The following is a 15505-nucleotide window of genomic DNA, read 5'->3' as shown; positions in this document are numbered from 1 at the left end:
GCTGTACTTAATTACAATAAATACAAAAATACAACATAAAAGAAGAAATATCTTTTTAATAATTTTAAGCAGCGTTTAAGCACTCATTGCCTACAGCGTGCCAATACAGGTTTGCATTTGTGACAGGGTGTGTAAAGATTTCGTTATATGCGAAAATTAAAATTTACCGTTTGTACCTATAAAATATTGTTTACAGCAATCAAAATTTAATTTATTTACTTTAAGCTTTGTTTTCTTAAAACTCACTTGTTAATAAAATTTTTTGTTACAGAATTTTAAATTTCGAAAATTGTCAATAAAATGTTTTGATTACCAACGTTTACAGTATTTTAATTTCGAAATAAATTTTAAAGAAAAAATTTGTATTTTGTAATTAAATTTAAATTATTAAAATTTTTATTAATTAAATTTAAATTAATTAAATTTTTGATTCATTAAATTTAAATTAGTTGTTAAATTTTAAATTAATTTTTAAATTATTAATTTTTTTATTAATTAAATTTAGATTAGTTAAAAAAATTAATTTAATTTAAATTAATAAAAAATTTAATTTTTTTAATTAAACTAAAATTAATTAAAATAAAATATTTTATGTTTAAATTTAATTTTTTTTCATATCTAACATTTTTTCTAGTTTCTTCGAATTGCCAAATTATATAAATAAATACAAATAAAAAAAATTAAATAACAGATAAATACAAATAAATTTAATTAACTAACTTCAAATTTCAAAAAAAAAACAAGATATATTTTTTTTTAATTTTTTCACAAAAGTCAAACCATTTTTCTTGAAAGAATATTGTCAACAAAAGTTTACCTTTATGTTTTCACAACAACTAAAACTAATTTTTTCTAAATGATTTAAACATATTTTTTTCAAAATGTTAATTTTTTGTTTTACAACTTTTTTAGCATATTATTTTATTTATTTTCAGAATATTAATTTTTTCCCTTGTTTAATTAATTAAACCAATTTTTTTTTAAATTATTTAATTTTTTTCAAAATTAATTAAAGTGTTTTTTTTTAAATTGTTAAATTTTTTTCAAAGCATTTGGTTTTATTTTTCACAACATAAATCGGAACAAAACTTTTTTTAAAATTTATTTTAATTTTTTTCAGAAAATACATTTTTTTCATCTTTTTTTTTCAAAATTAATTAAACTATTTTTTTTCAAAATTATTTAATTTTTTTTAAAATTTATTTTAATTTTTTTCAGAATATTAATTTTTGTCCATTTTTTTCAAAATTAATTAAACTATTTTGTTTTCAAAATTACTTAATTTTTTTCAAAGCAAATGGTTTTATTTTTCACAACATAAATCGAATCTAAACTTTTTTTAAAATTAATTTTAATTTTTTTCAGAAAATAAATTTTTGTCCATTTTTTTTCAAAATTAATTAAACTAGTTTTTTCAAAATTATTTACTTTTTTTCAAAGCATTTGGTTTTATTTTTCACAACATAAATCGAAACTAAACTTTTTTTAAAATTTATTTTAATTTTTTTCAGAATATTAATTTGTTCCAATTTTGTTTTACTAAAATGTATATGTTTTATAATAATATTTTTTTTTTTCAAAAAATGAAACTAAATTTTTTTGAAAGATATTTCTTAGTTTTTTTTAATTTTTTTTTTTTTGTAAAATTAATAAAACTAATATTTTCAAAATTATTTAAATTTTTTCAAAATAATTGATTTTATTTTTCAAAATATAAAACCAAAATCAACTTTTTTTATTTTTATTTTTTTTTGAATATTAAGTTTATTATAATTTTTTTCTAATTTTTTTTTTTTAATTTTTTTTTAGTTTCTCAGATAAATAAAAATGTATCTTAAACTCATTTTGTTTAATTTATATTTTAACAGATTTAAAATTCAAACATTTGCATTTTTTTTTCAAAAACTAAATAATTTTTTTTGTAATATTTTTATAATTTTCGTTTTAATTTTTTTAAGTGTATTTTTTATATTGTTTAATATTTTCTTAAAAAAAAATATTTTCAAAACTTTTTTTTCAAAAATTAAAGCTTTTCTGAAAAATGTTTTTTAATTTTTTTCTAGATATTTGGTAATTTTTTTTTTAAATATTTTCTTTAATTTTTTTTTCAAAAAAAATTTAAACTCTGTTTTTCAAAACTACTTAAACTAAACTAATTTTTTTAGGTTTCGTTTTCTAAAAACTAAAACAAAACTACTTTTTTTCAAAAAGGTTTTAACATTTTATTGAGATTGTTTTTCAATAATTTTTTATTTTTACTTTTAAATTATTTCATTTCATAAATAACAAAAATTTATTTAATTTTGTTTCTTCACTAAATGAAAGAAAACGCACACTCTGTTACAAAAGCAAGCAAACTTATTCTCACTCTACATTAAGGTGACCAGATTTTATTATCGCACCGCATGACTTTGGCTTACAAAAAACATTACATGAAACATATATAAATAAAAAAATATAATTTTGTAATACTCACATATACATAAATATATATGTATATACTCAAAGCTTAACGCCATATCTATTAATTAATTATAATTTTAATTTAATTTTAGTTTTAATATATAAATTGTAATATATATTTTTTGCCATACAGTATAAAAAACATAACAATAATTATTTTAAACTACTAATTTATGAAAAGCTCAAAATTACGTAAAAAAATTATTTGCGTTTAAAAACAATTTCAAAATGGATTTTCGATTAAAAATTAATTAGTTTTTTAATTTTTTGTCGTTGACAATGATCACTTAAAAAGATAATTTAGATTTTTTTAATTACTTTTAATTAAAAAAATGTATCTTAAAAAATTACCACAAAATTAAAAATGTGTATTCAATTTTTGTTCTATTAAAAATATTTTTTTAATTAAAAAATAATTAAATTAAATTAGAATTTTTTTTTTATTTTTTAAAAACATTTTCAAATAATTTAATAATAAATTTTTTATGAAATTAACTTTTTATAATTGTACAGTATTTTCTAAAATTTAATTAATACAATTAAAGCTTTTATCGAAAATTCTCAAATTAGCAAAAAAATACACGTAAAAAGCTGTCAATATTTTTTTGCGCTACATTATTTTGGCAAAACCAATACTTTCTTGAACTTAAAATTTCTTCTGAAAAAAAAATTTTCTTTATTAAATTTCTGAAAAAAATTACTCATAATTCACGCTAAACTGCAAAAAATACTCAAATGGACCAACAGCCATAAAAGCTGCTCATATAGAGCTTACATAACAGTTATCTAAGCTGTACTTAACCGTTATGTGACCTTTATGCATTTTAATTTTTGCTCGGCTCAGTTTTTATGACTTCTGGTCACCCCAAAACGCATTAGCTGTAAAGTATGGATTTAGTAACCGCAAATGGCAAAGTGCTTCATGATTTTGTACCTAAACTTATAAATAAAAATTCATTGTTTGAAAATATATATTTTGAAATATATTAATATTGAAATTTAAAAATGCAAAAACAAAAGAAAAAACATTTTTAAATTATGTTAAAGATACTCGTACGCTGCGCGTGGCATATACTTATGTTAGTATTGTTTAGATTTTAGTTATTAATAGCTTTGGTGGGCATAAATTGCCCAAAAAACAAAACAAAAAAATTATCAAATATTTTATGGATGCATGAAAAGCAGAAAAATAAATTATTGCAATTGTATTTACAACTGAAAAATATATCTTTTGCGTTTTCTTTTAATTTATTTTTGGTTGGTAAAATTTTGAAGTTTTTTTTAGGGTTTTTGCATGTTTGCCGGCTTCATGTGAGTAGCAATTGGTTAAAAATTCAGTTACTTTTTTGTGCTTGTTTTAGTTTTTTTTAAATATTCTATTAATGTTCTATTTTATGAAGTTAAAAATTTGTACATCTCGTTTTAAATTTTTAACTAAATAATTTCCCCAATTTTTCTTTTATTTTTTGAGCAACTTCATTTCTAATTTTTTATTCCATTTTAAGCTTCTGGCAACCCTTATTGAGTAAAAAAAGGTATTCAATTAGCTTTGGCCTCAGTTCTAGTAACTTAGATTCGAGAAAAAGTGTTTTCAATATTTTTTATTGCTTCAGATTCCATTAACACAATTTAGACTAATTTTTGAACTTATAGCTCTAAAATAAGCTTAAAGCTTTGAGCCATTGAGTTCTGTACTCACATGAAACTTTTTCAATAAGATATTATACTTCGCGACATTTAGTTTAGGATCTGGTCCAACAAATCCACAGTGCATTGGAAGTGATTAGACTTTTTTCTTCAAAGAAAATTTATTTAGAACCTCGCCAAACAGGTTTCCAACAGATTGGCAATGTATAGAATTCTTAAAAAAAAAACTTTAATTTTGAAACCAAAATGCTGTCCACCTAAGTCAAACAGTCAGTAGAAATAAAATGTGACATAAGGCGCGACAAGTCTTTTGAAAAGTGGCACTTCCCTTCCCAAGACCGAAACCTGTTGTAAGTTGGTTATTGTACCTCTGCTTTGGATAAAAGATGTTCGATGAAACCGGTATTAATAACACTTTTGGAATAAGGACCTTGACAGAAAAAACTGATCCTTTCTGTAGATGTAATATAAGACAAAACTTTTGGAAACTTATGCATCTCTGCAAGTCAAATCTTTTGACAACTGGCACATCTCTTCCGAAGACCGAAACCAGTTGTAAGTTGGTTATTCTACCTCTGATTTGGATGAAAAATTTTCGGTGGAATTGATATTACAATACTTTCGGAATTTAGACCTTGACAGAAAAACTGATCCTCCCGGTAGTAAATAACTTAAGATATAAAGTATTGATTCGTAAAACAGATGTTCTAAAAGCTTACTCTATCTTAAGCTATAAGACCTTCAAATCAATAATGAAGAACAAAGTATATTTTACTGGTGTATTTTGGATATTCTAAGACCTTTCTGGCAGTTGACAGACATATTTAACTACATATATAACTCAGAGTCCACTTTAGGATATTATGCTTCTGTAGAAGTTGTTCTTAAATCTTTAAAATAAATAAAATTTAACCCAGACTCTAGTTTAGGATACTATTCTTCTATAGCCTTTGTTCTAAAATCTGTAAAGTAAATAAAAGATCTGATAATTCTATACAGTTTTCTTAGAAAGTATTACAGTTCTGGTCTCCACGTTATTTCAAGAACTTTGTCTAAGGAATATTTCACAATCTTGCTCAATGAAAAGTAATTCGATCGATGTCTAAATAGAAAGATTGAGTATCCTTGTGGGCTTTTAAGATAATGATATCGAACTTCCAGCTTGAAAGCCATAGGCAACCCTATAATAAAACTTTTCGAAGCAAGAAGCAAATAAAAATATAGGGTATTAAGTTAGATTCAGCAAAGCAATAACTTTTCGTTGGTTGAGTAGATCAAAGTCCAGAATAAGTCGGACGCTTTTAATAACTCCGATAAATATTTCTCTTCTTCGCGCGCCTTGTTTGTCCTGCTCTGCCTTCTTCTCTTCCCACTTACATTGTCTGCTTTGCTTAGCAATTATATTGAGAACTAGAAGGAGATTACTCCCCATCGCTATCTTTGTTTCTCCTGCTCTCTCTTCTTCTTTTCTTACTAACATTGTCTACTTTGCATATCAACTTTATTGAGATCGAGAAGACTGCAGGAAATGTCTAGAGCAAAGCACCAAAGAAACAATGGAGCATCTCTTGTGCACTTATTCCACATTGGCAAGACTACGCTTTAAGCATCTGGGTGTAATACACTGGAGGAGGTATCGATGGTGAGGCCACTGAGTCTGTTAAAATTCGCGTCAAGCGCAGGTATCCTAAAGGATGATTACTTCTCATCGAACTAGTAACTGAACTCCATCTGGTATCGCAAAGGACTAAAACTGATCTAGGCGTGGCGTTGACCTACCAGAGTAACCTAACTTAACCTTACCTAAATATGTATATTGGGAACATCACTTAACCTAACCTATATACTTATATTGAGAACATTTTGTTCATCCAAGTCTCCACAATCAGAGTTTTGTACTTGCAATTTCTAAGTCGTCAAGTTCTTTGAGCTTTTGACAAGTTACAAAGTAATCTAATAGCTTTTAGGCCCTAAAAATTTCCAGATATAAACACTTAGTAAACTTGACTCCCGCTCTAATGTTCTGGAAGGACATGTTGCTGAAAATAATTTTTCATAATTTTGACATTTTTTGGGGTTCGGAAGCATCACAAGATGGTATATTTGCTCTTATACAGAAACTGTCTGCGAGGTTGGATAGATAACCGGATTGGATCTACGGCCTCTGTGAGGTTGGATAGAATTCCGTATTGGACCTACAGCCTCTGTGAGGTTAGATAGATATCCGGGTATTCATTTTATTAACACAAATAGCAAGTTTTTAATATAAAGCTATGAAGTTATGTAAGATATGAAGCTGGTATCAGGTGGTATGCAAGATGAAAAAATTTTGTCCTAAATTTTACTTTTTAAATTGTGATAGAAAACTACTCGAAAAGTATGTATGTATGTATGTATATAAATTTCTAGCAAAATGGTTTCCAAAAAATAATATATTATATATACATATGCATAATATGTATGTACATATCTATTATATAAACATAGTATGTATAATACAGGAGCTATATTTGCTATATTTGTAAGGTTATGTACACGCGTCCATACATATGTACATATATGTGCCTGTATGTGTAAATATGTGGTATCTAATACAGCTTTAACTGGCCTTGGTCAACAATTTTTGTTTTAATTTTGTTTTTATTTTTTGTTTACATTTTTTTCGCCGTCAAAATTTGAACTTTTCCCTGCTCTGCGTAGTTGTTGTTACTTTCGGACTACACAATGTCTCATTGTAATTACGAAAAACAAGTTTTTGAATTCGAGTGAATTGGCCGAATTGGTAGTGTTTCACTTTTTGTCGGGGGTTTGGGACAAGAAGATATTGGTGAGAGTACACACACATTCATATATATTTCTATATGTATGTGGATACATATGTGTGTATGCGAAAGGTTTGCTTCAATATAGCTACACACATGTATGTATGTGTATGTAGATGTTGTCTCTCTACGTACTTCTTATGTACAGTATGTATGTATGTACTTAGAAGCAGAAAGCGAAAATGTTTTGTAGCAAGAATCGAACTGAAAAATCATAGCTGCACGTTACCTACAACAACAACAAAAATAAGAACCACAACGAAAAGAAAAAATATTCACAACGACAAAAATACAAAAACAACAAAAAATAAGACTTAAAAAATAAAAAAAAACACTAGAAAAAATAAAAAAACTAGAAAAAATAAAAACAACAACTAGAAAAAAAGCAATAACAAAAATAATTTTAAAAAATTACAACAACAATAAGAGCAACAGTAAAAAATAACAAAACGTATAAAAATTACACCAAAACAAAAAAACAACCATAAAAAATATAACAACAACAACAAGAAAAAAGTATAATAACAACAACAACAGCAAAAGTAAAAATACGAAAAATTAGAAAAAATAAACAAGAATACCAACAACCACCAAAAATGTACAACAACTACAACAACAACAACAATAAAACAGCAAATATAAAAACACGAAAATTAAAAAATCAAAAAATCAAAAACAAACACCAAAAAATTGTATAAGTCAGCTATCCAACAGTTTGTTGACAACAAAAAGGGAACAACAAATGACAAAAACAAAGAAATAATACACCAACAACAATAACAAAAATTTTATTTTTACAAGCCAGCTATCTAAGAGATCGGTGACAACAAAAAGGGCCTCAACAACAACAACATTTCCTTTTTATTTTATAAGCCAGCTATCTAACAGCTCGTTGACAACTAAAAAGGAACAATAAATGACAAAAACAAGAATCAAATTTGGAAAAAAAAATCACAACAACAACACGTAAACAAACCAGTCTTAACGTTTACTATGTTATGCCTCTTCCAACCTCCAGCAGCTACGACACATAAGCAGCAAGCAGTAGGCAATTAAACCGGCAAAATATAACGACAGCAGAAACCACCCTCCAGAAGCATATACACACACATACATACAAACAAAGAGACAAACATATGTATGTGTATCCAAGTGTCTTCAAACACACATTCATCGCTAAATAACTTTGATTTTTATTATTTTTATTGAATTTTTGTACTTTGCTTATGCTTATTGTTGCTTGCTTTCTTGCGCAGACAGCGCTGTTGCGCCTGAAGACAGTTGCGCTTGCGCATTATTTGAAACAACTGTCTTCTTTGCTTATTCTACAGAAATACACACATACAGACATTCATAAACACATACATATACATGCACTTATATATGTTCATCGTTAACTATGCACGACTGTTACTTCGCTTCCCGACATTTCTGATTCCTTCTACTTATTCTCCTGTTTCTCCGCTTTTAACTTCTGTGTTGGCGTTTCTTTACGTTTTTACTTCATTTCAACTTCGTTTCGGTTTTTGTGTCGCGTGAAGTTGTTGTTTCCTTTTGGCTACAATGAAAACCGGTTTGATTTTTGGGAGTTTTCAGCAGCGGCGACATGTGTTCTTTTGGGCACAGACTGTTGTTGGTTTATTTTTCGTTTTGGTTGTTGTGATCTCAGTATGATCTTGCTGTATGATGTTTGTTTCTACGAGCCACTTGGCGAAATTCCAACATTTAGCATAGCAAGTAGGATGGAAGACAGCACGAATTTAAAGTGGCGAAAATTTCATTTATGAAAGAATTCACAAAGTATATGGTATAGTATCTAATAAGAAAGCAGTAAAAATCGTATATGATCGTGCTAAAACAAGATCATTTACCAGACAATTGCAGTGATCTACCATAAGTAGATTCTTCACTGAAGATCAGTTACATTAAAGCTCTATGCGTGACGAGAAGCTCTGAAATGTATAGATCATTTCAAGAGCAGCCTTAGTTCAGTTATAATAATGTATGGATCATTACTATAGAGGTGTAAGATCGTTTGCAATGTATACATCACTTTGGGATAAGTCTAAGATCAGTAACAGCAATGTATATATGATCATTTCAGGGAGGTTTAAGGTCAGTTAGTCCAAATATTTTTGGTTTTACTCTCGCTAAGCAAAACACCTTCCAGATTTGATAGCGCAAAAGGAGTTGATCTTGATCGACCACTTGAAACGAATATTTTTCATATGTTTTGAACTATTTGGGCTTACTGGAAAGTCTAAAACTTACTTCGATGTATTCAGAAGGATATATGTATATCTTTTTAAGAAGAACTGAGTATCAAAAAGGAAGAACAGAAACAAAAGACAAATCTAAACATTGCTTGGAAGTCCTTTACTAAATGACATATAGTTTTTAATTAAGACCGAGTACCTTAAATGAAAAACTGATCCCAAAAACCTTCGGTTCTTAAAAATATAATGTTAAAAAGCGGCTGGATTCAAAGGTCTGAAATCCACCAAAAGTTTTATACTTTGTAGACACTTAAGACTTAGAATTCTTGAGAGTTTCAAGGGTTATACAGTATGCCTGATAAGAATCCAAAAGCTGAGGCCTTCTATCTAAATCTGTTACAGAGTTAATTGAAATCAGAAGGGATATTCAAAATCATTAAATCATTAAGAAAACTTATCAGATGCAACATTGCCCATTTTGTAGGTCCTTTCATATCAAAAACTAAGGCAGCTTACAAATTGTTAAAGAAATATCAAGATCTAATGATCAATAAGGTTGACCTTTTGTGACATGCTTAGTTGTACCAAAATAATTGAAACTTTTGAAGCATTCTTAGTTATCAGAAAAGTTAGAAGCGTATTCAGCTTTCTACTGTAACTTTAGAGTTCCTTAGAAATCCTATGTGGGTTCAATTTATAACACGTAGATACCTTTCCGCTTTAGAGTTTCTGGAGAGCATCATAAGAGCTCAAGTTCATATAGACCTAACTGATTCCAACAGTTAACAGAACTGTTGCAAGATTACCTTAGAGATCTCCATTACTACTTAGGGGTTCAAATTTGCTCTAGAGATTCTTGGTGTCATTACATGTGTTAAAAGTGATATCCATATGCCGATTACAGTGCGATCAAAAAAAGTTATAGTTAATAGACTGTTACTAACAGATGCTAGAATGCTTTAGAGATCATGTGGAACACTATATAGGTTACAATTCGCTCATGAAATCTAGAACTCCACCGTATTTGTCTAAATTGATAGTGATCCAGCTAATTCTAACGATCTTCTCAACGACCAACAAACTTCCAAAGCATTAAATTAATATGTCTGTCTGTTTGAAGATCATTTAATTAACATGCTTAGTTAACAGAACTGTTAATGACATATCGAAGATCATTTTAGAGTACATATAGAAACGTATACAGATTCCAAGCTGCTCTAGAGTTTTTGTAGAATTTCATAAGAGCTCAAGTTCATATAACTAGATCTAATTGATTCCAAAGATCGTCTAAGTGATCTCTATAACAAGCAAAATTAGTTAACAGAACTGTTGCAAGATCGCCTTGGATATTGTGAGGAACACCATATAGGTTAAAGTTCGCGCTAGAGATGCTGGAGGATGGATTGTCTCTAGTTAACAGACTGTTATTGGCATATGCTAGAACGCTTTAGAGATCCTGGAAAACATTTCAACGATGTTCTAAGCGATCAGTAAAATTCTTGCTAACAGAAACCGTAGTGACATATACAAGACCTACTGAGAGATCATTGGGAACTCTTTACAGGTTCAAGTTCACTATAGAAACTAGTAATCTAGTTGAATGCAACCATCTTCTAAGCTATCGACAAAAGTCTAGTGCCAAAATTAAAATTTTCAGTCTAATTGAATTCAATTTTATTCTACTTCTTAGCCTTCTTGCCAAAATTCCTAAGTATCTACATACGAATTGTGTCATAGCTTCTCTCATCTTCCTTTCCACACACATTCTTGCTAGTAGAACAAGCGTCTGCTTCATGCTTCCTTGCTTCCTACTTTCCGTAGCCTTGCTTTAAGCCACATTTTTGTAACTATCGCTGCTTGTTCTTTAGCACCACCCGCTCTTGCGCATTACTCTTGGGGTGGATCGTAAAACAGCGATAGTTTTTTCAATCGTAATGATCTTCTCGATCGTATATTCTTTTTACATTTGGCTTGCTCAATTCCAAGTTACTCAGTTGCTATCTATGTTCTTTTGTAGCTAACTACTTATATGTTCTTCTGCCGTACATATATACTACGTTTGTTTCCTTTTCCGAATTTTGAGCGTTCTTCACTCAGCTGTTAAGGCACAGCGTTGCGTTCGAGTGTGGCAGCTTCAACTGTTATGCCGCAGTTGTTTCGTCACTCACACGCATACATTCTCACGTCTTTTAACCACATTTGAGTATCTACTCTAGCTGCTGCTGTCTTTCTTTGCCCATCTCTTCGTCGAGTTTCTCACCTTCGGTGACTCAGGTAAAAATCTTTATTGAATTTTTGGCGTTCTGCAGCTTCGCAGTTGGTTTGTGCGCTGTTGTTGCTTCAACAACAAACACACAAGTATACATACATATGCACAATTTTAAGTGTGTCTTCTGGCCTCTCTTTTATGGCTTGGCAATCCTGCCATTGTCTTTTCATCTGCACTTCATCTGCACTTTAACGACAATGTGTTCGTCATTTGTGCTTGGTTTTCGGATTTTCGGTTTCTTCGAAAATTCTTGCAGCTTAGCAAAACCAAAAATAAGAAAAACAACAGCTGCCGCAAACAACAACAATGTGAAAGACGTTAGCTGCGCCGTGGTCTTTTGTAATTACCACTGCTGTGGCAGGATAGCAAGATCGACGCGCAAAGCAAAAACAACAGCAAACGCAATGCAATGACATAAATAACAACAACAAGTGCAAATGAAAAAAATTAAACAATTAAATTTTGTAGTCGCAGCAAACAACAATGATTCACAGTTTTCTTTTATTGCCATCCGATTTCGCCCCCCGCGCCCGCCTGCGCAACACATTGTCGTCTTGAAATCCTTATAGCAGCCAGTATCAAATTTAATGGCTTTCGGCGATAACTATTTTGTTTTTATTTTTTTTTATGGCTTTGTAGTTGTCTTAATTAAAAAACAATAAAAAATAATTAAGCCAAGCGGAAATTGGAAATCGAAGATTTTGTTATAAAACTGGAAGACACTATTAAAAATAGGAACGAGGCTCCAATAAAACTTTTTTCAAATATTGATATTTAGTTTTTGAGCTCAAAATTTGTTTTCAAACATTTTTCTAATTCACCGGTAGAAAGAAGTTCAGTACAACGGGCTACAATTGTCTGCAGATTATGTAAAAACCAGTCTCTACAACCGTTTTTGAAGATACATTGTGGAATCACCTAAAAAATAAAAAAGAGCAGAAGTCGGGATAAGCACCCAAGCCCAAGTATCAGAACCGTCGTCCAATCGGAGTATATACGAAAACATATGCAACGCAGACCATTTACGAACAGTCTTATAGATTCTTTGGAAGTTTTCCAAACTGATCAAAAACCGTAGAAAACTTTTTCCTTTCCTCAGATGTGGGAAGCTCATCAAATTCAAAGGAAAAAACTTTAGAAATCCATATAACTTTCCTATAAAATTCATGGAGTGAGAATTTCGTAAGCCCAAGAGGTAAGACTCTTTTCATGTACCCAACGAAGACCTATCCATCTTTTAGACTATTTGTGAATATTTTCGTACACATAAAAATCTGAAAACTTGTTTCCCTTTTTCCCATATATGGTATTTAAGTTCGATAAACGCAAATAATGTTTCAAGTTCGGTTCTCAATTACTTCTGCAGTCCTAAAATTCTATCCACATACAATAGAACTCTACTCCAAAATCCACGAGTTGGAAATCTCGTAAGCTTAAGACATAAGATCCTTTGGTTCGGCTGGAAAATACACCAACGAAGACCAAAGTAGTATAACCAGCAGTCTTCTAAAATATTTGGGATTTTTTTCAATATTTTATTAATCAAATAAAACTGCAGTATATTTTTGCTTTTTTCATAGATTTATAATAAGTTTAACCCAATAGAAAACTGCCTCAGTTCGGTTCTCAACATACATACACATGTGTAGAACTTAGACACTGAGCTAGAGTGATCCACCTAACTTCATTACACCCATAATTGTAGCTATTGATAAATCTTTCTCTTAAAAGCCACATGACTAAAATGTCAATAACCCAACTGAAAAGCCCCTTTGGTTCGGTTCTCAGTAACTGTATACATTGCAGTGCTGAAATTAATAGAACTTCAGAAGATCGTTTACCACATCCACATATGAAAGATTTGTTTTTCAAAAGCCATGTTCCCTGCAGAAATTCTCCAAAATACCTGCCATGCTCCTAACAATTGGGCGCTTTTGTGGTCTTACATTTCTAATAACCAAAGTTATATGCACATTTTTGGATTGTGTTTTTTTTTAAGTCTCGAGAAGATAATCTCGAAAAGTGCGACAGTAAGAAGCGCCTTCGGTTTGATCCTCAGAAATTATACACAGAGATCCACAGTACTTCAGTAGATCCATAGTACTTCAAAAGATCCACAACTTCATCGACATATCAAAAAATTTGTCTTTCAAAAGCCACCCTCCTTACAGAATTTGATTAAAAACTCCCTTTTTCCTTACATGACCCTATCTAATCGGTTTTTAACCAACGATCGTTACATGAGTGTCTTCCCTATCTAACAACCGATCGTGTGAAGTTTTTGATAATTCGTAACTGTGCCCCAAAAATAACAAGTTGGCCTCAAAAACAGATATCTTCAAGACCGATTTGAGACTTTGTTTCCTACAGAATTTTCTTTTCTATGATACCAGTTGACCTTATAGTCAATTCATTAATCCCTCTTATATTCGGGCAACGATACATCTCCCTTTCACTAGAATGAACATTCTATGAATGACACATGTCATAATGTTTCAGCTGACAAGCGATTAATTGTATGTTACGAACCCAAAACTATTGGTTTTTAATCTCCCTTGAAAATTTTCAGCTTAAGGGAGCTTAATTGTGTCTTTGTAGATCTTGTCTTTCTTAAATGATTCCAAAGAATTGTCAACTATAGAGTTCGAAACTTGTTCTTCTAAAGGTAAAATTTTTATGCTTTTAGGGATCATTGTTTGTATTGAATCTTGAGAGAAATTATACATAATAAATTTAAGAGTTTTTCAAGCCTCCAAAATACGTAGTTATCACTGAACTATTGATACTATTAAAATCGGTACGAAACCTATAACATCCAGTAAGAAACAGCGGAGTCTCTATAAAGCATATATTTAGGGATATCAGTGGATGTCCTATGTTGTTTTGGCCATGCCCGTCATACTAACTAGTCTTACAGTTTATAATATATCGATTTGGAGTTTTGTAGACGTCTTTTCTCACCCAGAATATCTTATTTTCGAGCCGCTGATATCGGACAACTATAGCATGTAGCTGTCATACAAATTGAGCGATCCAATCGAGGTTTTCTTGTTTCTATTGAATCTGGAATGAGGTCTTCCATAGCAGCTTTAATGATTACTACAAGGGTAAAAAAACAAAGATACCACTGAAGTACTTATGCCTATTATTTTTTTATGAATGGGGTGTGGAATTAGAATTCGAAAGTTCAAAAGTCAAAAATGGCATTTCTTAAAAGGGACACATTGGCAAAAAATTTATTTAATTAAAAAAATGTTTGAGATTATTTTTTGAAAATTTTAGTCAGCCAATAAGGTGGCAACTCTATGAAAAATTATTATTAAATGCATTTTTAATTTAATTCTAAATTAATTTTTTTCATAAAAATTCTAAATATTTTAAATTTCTAGGTGAAATATTCAAAAATTTCAAATTTCTGAAATACCGTTATGTCGCCAAAAAAAATTAATATAGTTACATATGTATGTATGTATGTTGGATATATTGGCAGATAATATTTATAAATAAAAAAAACAGTTGATATGATTTTTTGAAAATTTTGTTCAGCCAATAAGGTGGCAACTCTATGAAAAATTAATATTGAGTGTATTTTTTAACTTATTGTGAATTAAATTTTTTTGAAAATGTTTTAAATATTCTGAATTTCTAAGCGAAATATTCAAAAATTTCAAGTTTCTGAAATACCGTTATGTCTCCAAAATTTTTTTTAATACAGTTACATACATACATATGTATGTATGGTGGATATATTGGCAGAAAATATGTATAAATAAAAAAAACAGTTGATATGATTTTTTTTAAATTTTGGTCAGCCAATAAGGTGGCAACTCCATGAAAAATTAATATTGAAAGTTTTTTCAACTTACTGTTAATTAAATTTTTTATACAAATTCTAAATATTTTAATTTCTTGGTGAAATATTCAAGAATTTCAAATTTCTGAAATACCGTTATGTCGCCAAAAACATTTTAATATAGTTACATACACACATATGCATATAAACCACACGTGTGCGGATAGCATTTATAATACATTACTGCAAATGCTATTCATGCAAGCACCACACCTCCTCATCACTCGGCAATTGA

Source organism: Bactrocera tryoni, chromosome 4 (genome assembly GCF_016617805.1).
Source record: "Bactrocera tryoni isolate S06 chromosome 4, CSIRO_BtryS06_freeze2, whole genome shotgun sequence".
NCBI classification, from domain to species: domain Eukaryota; kingdom Metazoa; phylum Arthropoda; class Insecta; order Diptera; family Tephritidae; genus Bactrocera; species Bactrocera tryoni.
The sequence above is the reverse complement of the archived record's forward strand: the minus strand, read 5'-3'. Positions refer to the sequence as shown.